Source organism: Aplidium turbinatum, chromosome 1, assembly GCF_918807975.1.
Source record: "Aplidium turbinatum chromosome 1, kaAplTurb1.1, whole genome shotgun sequence".
Classification (NCBI taxonomy): domain Eukaryota; kingdom Metazoa; phylum Chordata; class Ascidiacea; order Aplousobranchia; family Polyclinidae; genus Aplidium; species Aplidium turbinatum.
This window is the reverse complement of record NC_137472.1, coordinates 1,482,832-1,495,073: the sequence shown is the minus strand read 5'-3', so window position 1 is coordinate 1,495,073 and position 12,242 is coordinate 1,482,832. Positions and strand designations below refer to the sequence as shown.

The 12,242-nt window shown below is 38.1% G+C and overlaps 1 protein-coding gene across 1 annotated transcript in view; it reads left to right on the top strand.

Moving 5' to 3' along the window:
• LOC145779892 (uncharacterized) overlaps positions 1–12,242 on the top strand; it is a 122,071-nt gene that overhangs the window by 83,493 nt on the left and 26,336 nt on the right. The window lies entirely within an intron of this gene.

The window sequence follows — 12,242 nt, the reverse complement described above, 5'->3', positions numbered from 1 at the left end:
ATCGTTTTTTTTTTAAACCCTATTCGGACTAACGGGTTGACCGGTTCCATCCATATCTAAAACTTTCATCGATTACATAAAAGTTACTGTCTCAAATTAAGTTGAAGTTTTATGACTTTTCCTAAAAATTATCCATGTTTGTTTTAGTAATAAAATGACATTTTCATGTGGTATGGTTTTTTAGTTATCAGCAGTTTTTGACACCCTACTCCTAAAATTGCCAGGTCATCTGAAAAACTTTATCATCTTGTACAAGCAAGTTAGCAAACATCTGTATTGTTTTGTGCCTTCCAAGATTTACTACGTGACCTACATGACTACTGACCATTTCGGATTACATGCATGACTGGACCGTGTGCTTTTAACGAAGATATTAACGATTTCAGGAGATTATGACGGAGACATCAAAAAAATTAAAAAAAAAATGACTACTTTTAGCAAAAAAGTAAAAGCAAAACACTGGTTGAGTATGTGTGTCCACTTAAAATTTTAACCAGTTTGTTAATAATTTTGCTTTAACTTTGCGAAAAAAGCAACCTCATAACGTTTTTATATCAAAAGTTATTAGCAAATGAAAGTGTGGATGGAATAAGTCCACACGTCAGGCCATTACCTCACAAAATTAGCTTAGTCCGAATACGGTTAAATCAATCTATTGCAATGTCACAATCAATATGCATAGCTTGGACGGCAGGCTACAATTTTATTTTGGAATGAGTGAACTATTTTATTGCGTAATTCTGTTGTGGTGCTTCGACGATTACTGACCGATAATAACTTTTAGTTTCGTAATCTTTTTTTATGAAATCTGCTTTTAGAAAGGGTGCACTGAATTCGAATCTGGTGTTAGTTTTGATCATCACATCACGTTTTTGAGATACAAAAACTTTTTTTGAATTGATATTTTTACCAATTCAAGTTTTAAAATTTATGATGCGTTAAAGCACCCATATATGATATAATGTGTGCAATGGGAGGCAGCTTTTCCGTTAAGAATGCTTTTTCAAAACTACTTTTGTGATTGCACTTTTTTGCATTATTGTTGACTGCAGCATACAAACCTTAAATATATTAAATCCATTTAATAAAAAGTACAATTTGGAACATTGTGCTTATCACAGGAAAGGCACCACTGAAAATCTGAATTTGTTTAGTTAATATCTTTCTCACAGAATTGAATTTGCACATTTAAACTAAACATATGCAAGAAAAGGTAATACTGGTAATCTTAAAATAGAAGGGAGGGTAGTTTTTATTTAAACTTTAGCCCTGGTTTCAGAATACAACAGGACATTCTACAACCTCTAAAAAAAAACTAAATTTCAGTCCAAACTAACAATTAGTTCTCAGTCTCAATAATCATCTCAATAATAATCAATTACGCCACTATTTAAAGCCGATTTGCTTTGACCAGTAACTTCAAGAAAGAACGATAACGTTACGTCATAAAAATTCATTGTTTTGGTGTAACGTAACAACAACCTACTACCTTACAGTATGCTTGGTCTAAACCTGGTATGTCCAACTTTTTATTATAGTGGGCCGCATTGTCACTTCAAATAAATCAATGGGCCGCAGGATCTATTAAATTTCAAGAAAAGTAGTAACATAAAGAAACAATTAAAAACCATTAATTTCATCTTTGCAAATGGGAACAAATAACGCACACATAGAAAGAAACAAAAATTTATTTCTACAATATCTTTGACATTGTTTTCCAGCTAAGAGGTTATCAACATTTGCATTGAAGAACGCTGTCTTGATTCTTAGAATGTTTGTTAAGTGTTGGTCGGTCAGTCTGTTCTTTCTGCAGTTTTGATGATTTTCATGGATAAAAAAAACTGCTCGCAACAATATTTGCTACCCCACATAAACAATAATTTTCTGTACAAATTAACTAATTTAGAAAATTTATTACATGAATGTAATTCTTTATAAAATAAAGGAAGATGAGTGTGTTGTCTGTGGAAAGTTTTCAAACTTTTTCGACTTTGCAGTTCAATCAGTTCAAGTTGGAATTCGGGTGGCGCTTTATCACACTGAAATGAAACTGGGTCACTGAATTATCTTAATTCAATTTCAATCTTTTCGAAGTCAGAAAATCTGACTGTAAATTCTTCAAGCAAATCTTCACATAACTTAGTAAAGTTTTCATAGTTTACAAACCAGTCTTGAGCTGTTTCAGATTGACTACGAAAATGTACAATTTCGCCAGCTTTCAACTGTGCTATGAAAAGTTTTAATTTCCTGGTAAAGCTACTTATTCACTCGAACATTGAACTACACAACTGACCTTTCTCTTGTAAATGCAAATTGAGCTCAGCTAGCACTTCCGTAAGGTCAATTAAGAACGAAAAATGATTCAGCCATTCTTCATTTTCTATAAAGTTCACATTTTGTTTATTTTTATCCATGATGTTCAAAATACTACTTGGAGTGAAAGTGAGTAGCGGGCCGCATAAAAATCTCAGGTGGGCCGCAGGTTGGACATCCCTGGTCTAAACTCTCTAGGGCAGGGTTACTCAACTAATCTTTTAACAAAGGTCCAGCTTAACAAGCTGAATATTTTTAGTGGTCCGGTGAATAAATTATTTCACACGAAACCACAAAAGTTAAACTATTTGTACTAAACCAGTTTTTTAGGTAAAATATAACTCGAATTGGATTTCTGAGAAAGTGTTGGGGAGTCTGGGAGTCGAAGCCCTCAGGAACTAGGATAATCACAGTAAAAATTGCTTCCCCTGAAAGGTGGCAATGAGGCTATTCTTTCAATAGCTCAAGGTCCACCATCAGCACCCAGACGGTCCGGATTGGGACCGCGGTCCGCGAGTTGAGTAGCCCTGCTCTAGACCAGGGGTGTGCAAGCTTTTAGGACCACGGGCTTAAAACTTTTTAATCGTTGACAAGCGGGCAATGTGAGTATAGCTAGCAACAACAAACCTTATTCAGCTTCCACACTGAAACTGTGACTATAAGTAAAGATAACTTGAATAAGTTTGACACTCACAAAGCTTTGAAAACTTTACTAAACGAACTTTTCTATAAATCTGGAGGTTAACTTTTTGTGAGATTAACAACCTTGTTGGGCTAGCCTGCTGCTGCTAGCTACGATAGATCAATCATATGATTAAACAAAATTTCAAAATTTGTTTAATTGTGATGGCACAATAAACCAAATTAACAATTCTTGGTTGTAGCATAACAATAAACCATAGACTCTTGGTCACAGCGGAAAACCATATTATCTTCGTGGGAAAGTTGTAACCTAAAATTCCCGAATCCTTTCGTCTGTATGCCATGAGACCGAAAAAATACTCTTCTGAAAACGACTTTTCACGATTTCAATAAAAAATAGCCAACAGGCTGTCGAAAAGGAGGCGCAACGCGGTACGCACTCAAACTTGTCACCACAATACAAATTACTAGGATAAAAGACAGAAGTTTCGTCTAGTTTGTAAGCACAAGCAAAACAGCTTTAACATTCGATCAACCTTTCTAACGACAATTCTAAAATGAGAGAACTGATTGCGATATTTCAAATGCACGTAACCAGCTTCTGTGACGTAGCAGTGATAAACATTGTTATGCATTTCCCACAGGTGTTGAAAAGGATTGCGCAATGTTTTACAGCTGTGACGAAGGCTTGTGCAATCTCTGCTCATTTTTTAGTGATGTTCCATGACGTAAGACGTCAGGTTAAGTAGACCTTAATGGTTTTATGTGACGTTTGATTTGGGGAACGATTGTCCATAACAACTCTATATTACAAAATTTCAACAAGATAAAATGATTGTGTGTCCAAACAAGTCAAATGTGTATTTTTGGATAAAGGGTCAAGGTACATTCAATATCCATGGCTGGATGAGCTATAGAATCAAGCTGTCTGGAATTCCACTTGTGTAGGCCTACAGGTTAACCAAAACCGTGCTGCCAAAGCTCTCTCCTGCTGTGGGTCAATAAATTATCGGAGAAACATGATAGGTTTCAAGAAAAAACGGTTCATTCATTCACGTTGTTTTTTCTTGCCTGGAGTGCAATGCTGTGATTTGTAAGGAGATTTAAGGAAAGACTTTCTGAAAGTTCATATCGCAGGATTAGCGCAATGTTTATTGTCCTTTGGTAGAGCATTCTCAACAACTACATCGCGTCGACAACCATCCATTGCAACAACTTGCTGTTGAGAAGCATCTTAAGCAGCAGTTGTCAATCTGGGGTTTTCAATTGGTTGTGGCAGCAAGAGCATACCAAACGCAAGTCAATCTATTTAATCGAAACCAGAATATAAATTAAATTTGTATAGTGCTGTAAAAATCCAACTTTATCTTGGTACAAACAAACGCAGTCATGTTAGGACATCAAAAATATTATTTTTGTAGCTGATCATTTATGAACTGCACAAGGGACATCTATCACCAAGCCCCAGCAGTAATCTGCCATCATGTTGCAGTTTCATCGACCCTTGTAGTGGCTAAGAAGGTTCAAACGAAGAACAAGAATCGACTTTGATAACGTTTTTTAGGGTCAAATTTAGGAAATATAGGGTCAAATAGGGTCAAAATACGAAATATATGGGCTAACCCGAAAAAAATTGCAAGAAAACGTTTTATTGGTTTTGCCTTTGGCTCAACCTCAATAGAATAACATATTAAAAGTTTTCAAAGATTTGAGCACAAAGTCTGAAATCTGACGTCACAAAAAGTGGTCTATTTTCGGTAAAACATTTCTCTAGACTGCCAATTGTGAACCAACATAGCTGTTTATCTATAATTTGTTGACAATAAATTCATAAAATAAGTGTCTAGTGTTGTTACTTTTCCATTATACAGTAATTTCGTAGAGGGATATAGAATAGAGTATAGATAGATTTTGCTTGTGTTACAATTGATATTATGATGTCATTATTATGTCATGATGCCTGGAAGAGATAGCCGCCTCTGAGCAATCAGTTTCGCTGAGCGATTGTTACGTCGTGGAGCGTTGAGGAATATTTTCTCCGTTGTGACTGGCATGTGCAAAGTGCTGCTGCCGATAAGAAGCTAGTTACAGTGTCAGTGTTTCTCTCGAATATGTTCCCCAAAGCTTGCGATATATGCTCCAGCAACTTCTAGTTAGAAAAGATACCCCCAAGGAGCAGGCAAGTATTAGCCACTCAATAATTCAAGCAGTTCGCCCAAGAACAGTCGTAGCTCCTTTACAGCTGGGACTTGCAATACAGATGCACCAGCATTATCGCTCCAGGTTCCTCATTGACACCCTATCTGCCATGGCTTATTGCTCTTCCTATTCTGAAGTCCAACGCTTTGAGGAAAATGCAGCATCCGCCGTTTCTCCGAATGTCCTTGGTGGACAGGCAACCATAAGAGATACAATGCTCCTGTTTGCTGCTGCCAATGTTGACCACAACATAGTGACTTTAGATGGAAAGGGAACGTTCCATGGAATGGGAATAATTGCTGCTGTTACCCCTGGAAGGCAGGTCTGCTATGCAATTGGTAGACAAAAGTTGCGTGATCTCAAAGTCACATATGAGACAAAAGTCCCAATTAAAGACTACCGCTTCGCCAAGTACTCACGCAGTAAAATCAAGTTTAGAACGTTACCAAATCTGCGTGAAGCTGACCGCAGAATTGATTTGCTTTGGGAATTGTCACTCAAATTTAATGTAAAAGTTCCGAACTAGCAAGGAATGATGAACACAATGTACAGTAGGCGTGAACATCCAGGTCAATCGTCTGTTCTCTTCCTACCAATGATCGATATGTACCCTGGCGACAAAAAATGTACAGTATTCTATCCACACTGGACTTCATCTGCAAGCTCGCAACAAGGCACAACTTTCCACCTGTTATAACTTTTGATCAGCCATTGTTTTGGAAGGATTCTGAAATTGTTAATGAAGTTGAAGACTCAAGTCCACTAAAAGATATTGTCTTGTTACTTGGTAGTTTCCATACATTCATGAATCTGTTGGGTGCTATCGGGACATTGATGGAGAGAAGTGGACTGAAGGAAGTCCTAGAAACAATCTATGGCGAGAATGCTGTGGTACACATGATGAAGGGAAAGACTGTGCACTGTGCAGCGTGCGCTTCAAGAACATCTCTTAGTAAGACCAGTGTCTCACCAACCAAATTGTCTCAGAGATCATTGAATGTGACCCAGAGTTTGAGATTTTCAGAGGTTTATGGTTGTGTCGCAGTCTGGAGACCTAAGCTTGGATGAAGTGATGCAGTATGAACTCTGCCCATATCTACCATATTTGTTTGAAGCTCAAAATCTATTACACAAGCCAGACAAACCTGCCCTGCTGGAAGCAATACGAAACTATGCCGCTTCTGTGGAAGATGCTGTTCTTCGGACTGCACCAAAGACGGAGCATTACGTCCTAGATGGGGGTTCTCTATTACATCGACTGAAATGGACAGAAGGATGCACATATAGTTCAATTGTGGATGATTACGCATTTTTCACAACTGGGTTGTATTGTAAAGCAACTGTCGTTTTCGATGGATATGGAGGGCCCAGTACAAAGGATAACGCACACCAAAGACGAAAAACATCTGCTACTAGCAGAGATGGGCGTGATCTTGATCTTTAAGATCACAAGTGATCTTGAAGATCAAGATCGTGATCGTGATCTTGATCTTGATCTTCAAGATCACTTTATTTTTGGTGATCTTGATCTTGAAGAACTATAAGATCAAGATCACTTTAAAATTGAATTTTACTTCCCAGATAAAGGCACTTTTTTAGAAGTCGTACTGTACAGAGTAGTTAGTGGCAACTATTAACATTAAGCCACTGTTAATATGATATGTGTCCAATACAAGACGATTTAAAGTCTCCATCTAATCTGGTCAGTGTTGCCATATCAAAATTGAAAAAGTTTTCTGTGTTGGTCGTAATAAAGAAGTCAACTTCCGTGTACTTTATGTTGACGTATAATAAAAAATGATTTATTTTTGTTCACAATTTCCACGTGTGAATTTTAAAGAAATGTTTTCTTTCTTTGACCCAATTTTAAATGTTTCAAAAGTCAAAAATGGCGGTGTTAAAAAATCTGGACTCTACGACGCTGACTTTGGTCATGTAAAGTGGTTTATTGCAGCAAATCAACCAGACCAAGACTTGTTTAGGGTCTGAGTATGGAGCGGTTTGTCTGACCTCAGGCCTCTGAACTTTTTTGATAGCACACAACAGCATCAAGGTTGCCAGATGGGTAAATGATGCAATAAACATTGACATAATACAGTGAAATTTAACTATAACCTAACCCACTATAACCCGTTCTTGAATAAAAAGTGGAATCGACGTGGGTCTTTGCCGAATTTTTCGATGACTTTTTGGATGAACGAATTTTTGTCCGAGTTTATTCGGCTTCTGTGGACACTCATCATACACAGCCCGCATAGCCTGTCGTCATACGTGGTTGATCTGAGCCATATTTTGACCTGTCTCATTGCGCTGAATGACCTTTCTACCGTACAGTAGTGGTGGGGAGGGTCAGTAATGCTATCATTCAGTAAGTAATCACTCAGTAACACGAATAAAAACTCCCACATGAACCAGACAAAAATTTGGTAAAAAATGACGCAGTTCAAAGTTTATTTTTATTTATTTATTATAAATAAAAAGTATAAAACTAATTGCAAATTTTGCGACTCTTTCAGAACTACTGTAAGTAACCTCGGCCTTGGGTGTGACGTTGCGATTCTACGCAAACTACGTCTACAATTGATAGGCCTAATAGCAACAGTCACTAACTTATTACCATTCTTAGGCCAGCGATCGAGTAGTAAAAGTAAAAGTTAGCAATACCAACTCTATATATAGGTTACCCAGGTTGCTTATAATAATTATTTTTTGCAACATCATTGCTCAAAAACTTCATTTTTCTTCAAGTACACAAAAAGTGATCTTGATAGTGATCTTGATCTTCAAGTTCACGATCTTGATCTTCAAGATCACATAGTTTGGTGATCTTGATCTTCAAGATCACATAGTTTGGTGATCTTGATCTTCAAGATCACCTATTCTTAGTGATCTTGATCTTGATCTTCAAGATCACCAATACTCATGATCTTTCCCATCTCTGGCTACTAGAAAGGTCAATGTGACCGAATCTAACAAGTTTGCTGGGAAGAAGCAAGACTTCCTGTCAAATGATGCCATCAAGCAGTCACTCGGTGATGTAGACTGTAAAGATCTGTACTTCCGATCAGACAAAGGGAAGCCAACTATCTACAATATCAGAGTTCTGAAAAATTTATCCTATTTGGGAACCACGTCTGCACTGACCTGTTGTTTGTTCATGCATTTACAGGCTATGATACATCTTTCAGAATCTTTGGTGTTGAAAAAAAATCAGTGTTTCAAAAAGTTATCAAGGGAGACTCTGTATTGCGATCATGCTCAAATATTTTTTGTGCACCACACTCTGAACAAAGTGATGTAGAAAGTGCTGGATGTAAGGCTGTAGTATCACTATTTAATGGGACAACATCTGACTCGCTCGCATCATTACGTTATGGCTATCTTTGCAAAAAAGTTGTGACATCAAGCATCTTTGTGACGCCTGAGCTGTTGTCACCGACAGAATCTGGATTAAAATACCACTCATTATACGCTGCTACTTGCAAGTGATGACATGGATGGGCTTAAGTACTCAAATGAACGCTGAAAAATGGGGTTGGAAAATTCAAGGGGATAAGCTATTACCAGTGATAACGGACAAAAACCCTGCTCCTGACATTCTACTAAAAATGGTTCACTGTAATTGTTCAACTGGGTGCAATACACTCAAGTGCGGTTGTAAGAAGTATGGACGAGTGTACAAGGGCATGTGGTCCTTGCCAGGACGGCAACTGTGCAAACATTAACAATGCACCCATTCTAGAAGACATTGATGACTGATTTATAACTCACACCTGATAAGACAGCTTTGTGACTTCTGGTATATCAAAGTCTTCTTTGAACGTATTTAGTGATAGAAAAGTATGAATATATGTTATGTATGAATGAAGATAGTAGCATATTGATTGATGTCATCGGACATGAAGCAAACTGATTAAGTTCACTGTGAGTATCTTTCGCACACGGTATTTTATTACAATATTTCTACATACTTTAAAATTGTAAATATTCGTGTAAATAGGTGAAAACGTCATGATGATGTAATAGATGACGTCGAAAGTGAACGTTAGATTACTGTGTTAACTGTTAAGATTACTGGGGTAATGCAGTTTAAGGTTAAATTTGCCATTTTTATAGGTTAAGAATCAGTGTAATATTTACGTAATATTTAGACCCTTTGTGATGCTCGAATTTTGGAAAACTTTTGATATGTTGTTCTCTGAACCGAAAGCTATTGGAAAACACCAAAAAACGTTTTCTTGCAATTCTTTTCGGGTTAGTCAGCATATTGACCCCACTATAACCCGTTCTTGAATAAAAAGTGGAATCGACGTGGGTCTTTGCCGAATTTTTCGATGACTTTTTGGATGAACGAATTTTTGTCCGAGTTTATTCGGCTTCTGTGGACACTCATCATACACAGCCCGCATAGCCTGTCGTCATACGTGGTTGATCTGAGCCATATTTTGACCTGTCTCATTGCGCTGAATGACCTTTCTACCGTACAGTAGTGGTGGGGAGGGTCAGTAATGCTATCATCGCTTGACGTGCAGCTGGAAAAAAAGTTCCATATTCTTCACCAAGTCCACAAATTCCAATTTTTTCTGGTCTTCGGACTGAGGAAATTTTCTTTTTATGGTTATGTCATACCACGACATGACGTCCTCTGAAAATTGTCAAAGTTGTAGAATTGGTGTATGGTTTTGTCCAGGGCTTTGTAGTCTGAACGGTCAATTTTCTCCATCTGCGCTGGATGCAATCGGTGTAACATGAATGCCGGCATGTTCGTCTCTGAGAAGCGGCTTTTCAGAGACTGGATTAAAGAGTCCAGGTAAGCAACGTAAATGGAGCGGCGATAGTATTCCTCACTGGTACCACCAGTATTTGCTCTGAATACTCGACGGACACATTGCCGTGGGACAAATATGGCGACACCGATTTCTTCGGCTGAGTTCAATGCCGCTGTATAAATGTTTTCTGCAAAAAGTGTTTCTGCATTTTACCGATGATCACAAAACATTGATACGAGTTTGTCAATGTGCTTCTTGACACCTAACATGTTGTTGGACTGCCCGAAGGGCTTGGGTGACAGGCTCCAAAATTAATGAATACTTGGCGATGATATATAGCGTTACTACAAAAGTAGCGGTTCCAGAAGCGGTCCGCAGCTGGTGTGCGGTCTGCCGTCCCTTTGCATTCGATTCGTGCTGCGCTAAATTCTCCAGCTGCCTGTGAGTTTCGGTGAAATTTTCCGCGAAGAGTCTTATACTTTCATATTTTGCGCTCCACCTCGTTTCACATAACAATGGCATGTGTGGTATTAGGCATCTTCGTTTCGGGCTCTCTCTAAAAAAAATTATTATTATCTTCACTGTTCCAATAGTGTTCCGTACATCCGAAACTGCATTCAGATCGTTGACCACGAGGTTAAGGCGATGGGCTGAACAGTGGGCAAATACTGCCAACGAATACTCGCTTCTAATACGTGCCTGTACTCCATTTTCTTTGCCTGCCATAGTGGAGCATCCATCGTATCCTTGACCACGTAGTTCATTTAAATATAGACCGTACTTATTACACTGATTTATTATTGTTCCTGCATTCGTTTCTGCGTCCATTTTGTTCAGTGTCCATTTTTTTCGTTCAGTGTCCATCATAATTGCGTCCATTTTGTTCATTTCGTTCAAAACCAAGAACCTCTTCTCGAATGCTCTTTTCCTGAAATGTCAGCGGTCTCATCCGCTAAGATGGAGAAGCCAACGGAATTGTTTGCTGCAGTAACAATTTCATCTCTAACCGTTTCTTCACACAAACTTATCATCTCGTTTTGTATACGAGCCGATGTATACTTAGCATTGTCACTTGCGTGCTCCATGTGATCTTTCAAAATTTCATCACCAGCTTCAATTCTAAAACTTAATAAATCATTCAGATTACCGGACTTGGCTGTTGATATAATCACAACTCATAACTTTTTTCTGTGAAAAAAAAAGCATTGCAACAACTTAGGAGATTTAAGGAAAGAGTTTCTGAAAGTTCATTTTGCAGGATCAGCGCATTGTTTATTGTCCTTTGGTAGAGCATTCTCAACAACTACATCGCGTCGACAACCATCCATTGCAACAACTTACTGTTGAGAAGCATCTTAAGCAGAAGTTGTCAGTCTGGGGTTTTCAATTGGTTGTGGCAGCAAGAGCATGCCAAAAGCAAGTCAATCTACGCTATTAAATTGAAACCAGAAGATCAAATAAATTTGTATAGGGCTGTAAAAATCCAACTTTATGTTGGCACAAACAAACGCAGTCATGTTAAAACATCAAAAATATTATAGCTGATCTTTTATGAACTGCACAAGGGACATCTATCACCAAACCCCAGCAGTAATCTGTCATCATTTTGTAGTTTCATCGACTTTGATAACGTTTTTTCATCACTTTGATGTCCTGATGGAAACGCTCGCCCTGCTCCTCACTTAACGTCGCAAAGGTTCTCTGGAAACTCGCTCAGGCGGCTGTGCAAGTAGAGAACTTTAATAAGTAGAGAAAATTTAATAAGTAGAGAAATTTAACTGCACTTCTTGTAGTTGAAATTTGATTGTCGGTTGTTGATAGCTTTCATAATCGTATTTTGTTTTGGACGATCCTTTAGTGCATTTCTTTAGTTTGACTCTTATTTTTGCAACTTGTCTACAATAGCGATTTTTATGGTATTATTTGTAAATGGCTTTGATTTTAACTTTCGTTCGTCTTTGTCTTGCAAAAATAAATTCCACTGAGCAGTGCAATTGTTGATCAATCAAGCCACAACAACTAAGCTCTGTAAACAGTTGCGCCGCCAGACCTTCAACAATTGGGGGCAAAATACTGACAGTGCAAGACAGTAGCGTAGTCAGAAATTTTGAAAGGGGGGGTGTTGACGGCCGGCGGGCGAAGTTAACACTTAGCGCCAAAGGCGACACTTAGGGGCGGGGGGTCTGGGGAGCCCCCCGCAAAAAATTTTGAAAAATTATTTTCAGTTTGGTGCATTCTGAGAGCATTTTCAACAAAATTGTGGGTATGAATATTCCTGTAAAATGGTGCTGTCCGGTGGCATAGCAAAAGGATAAGATC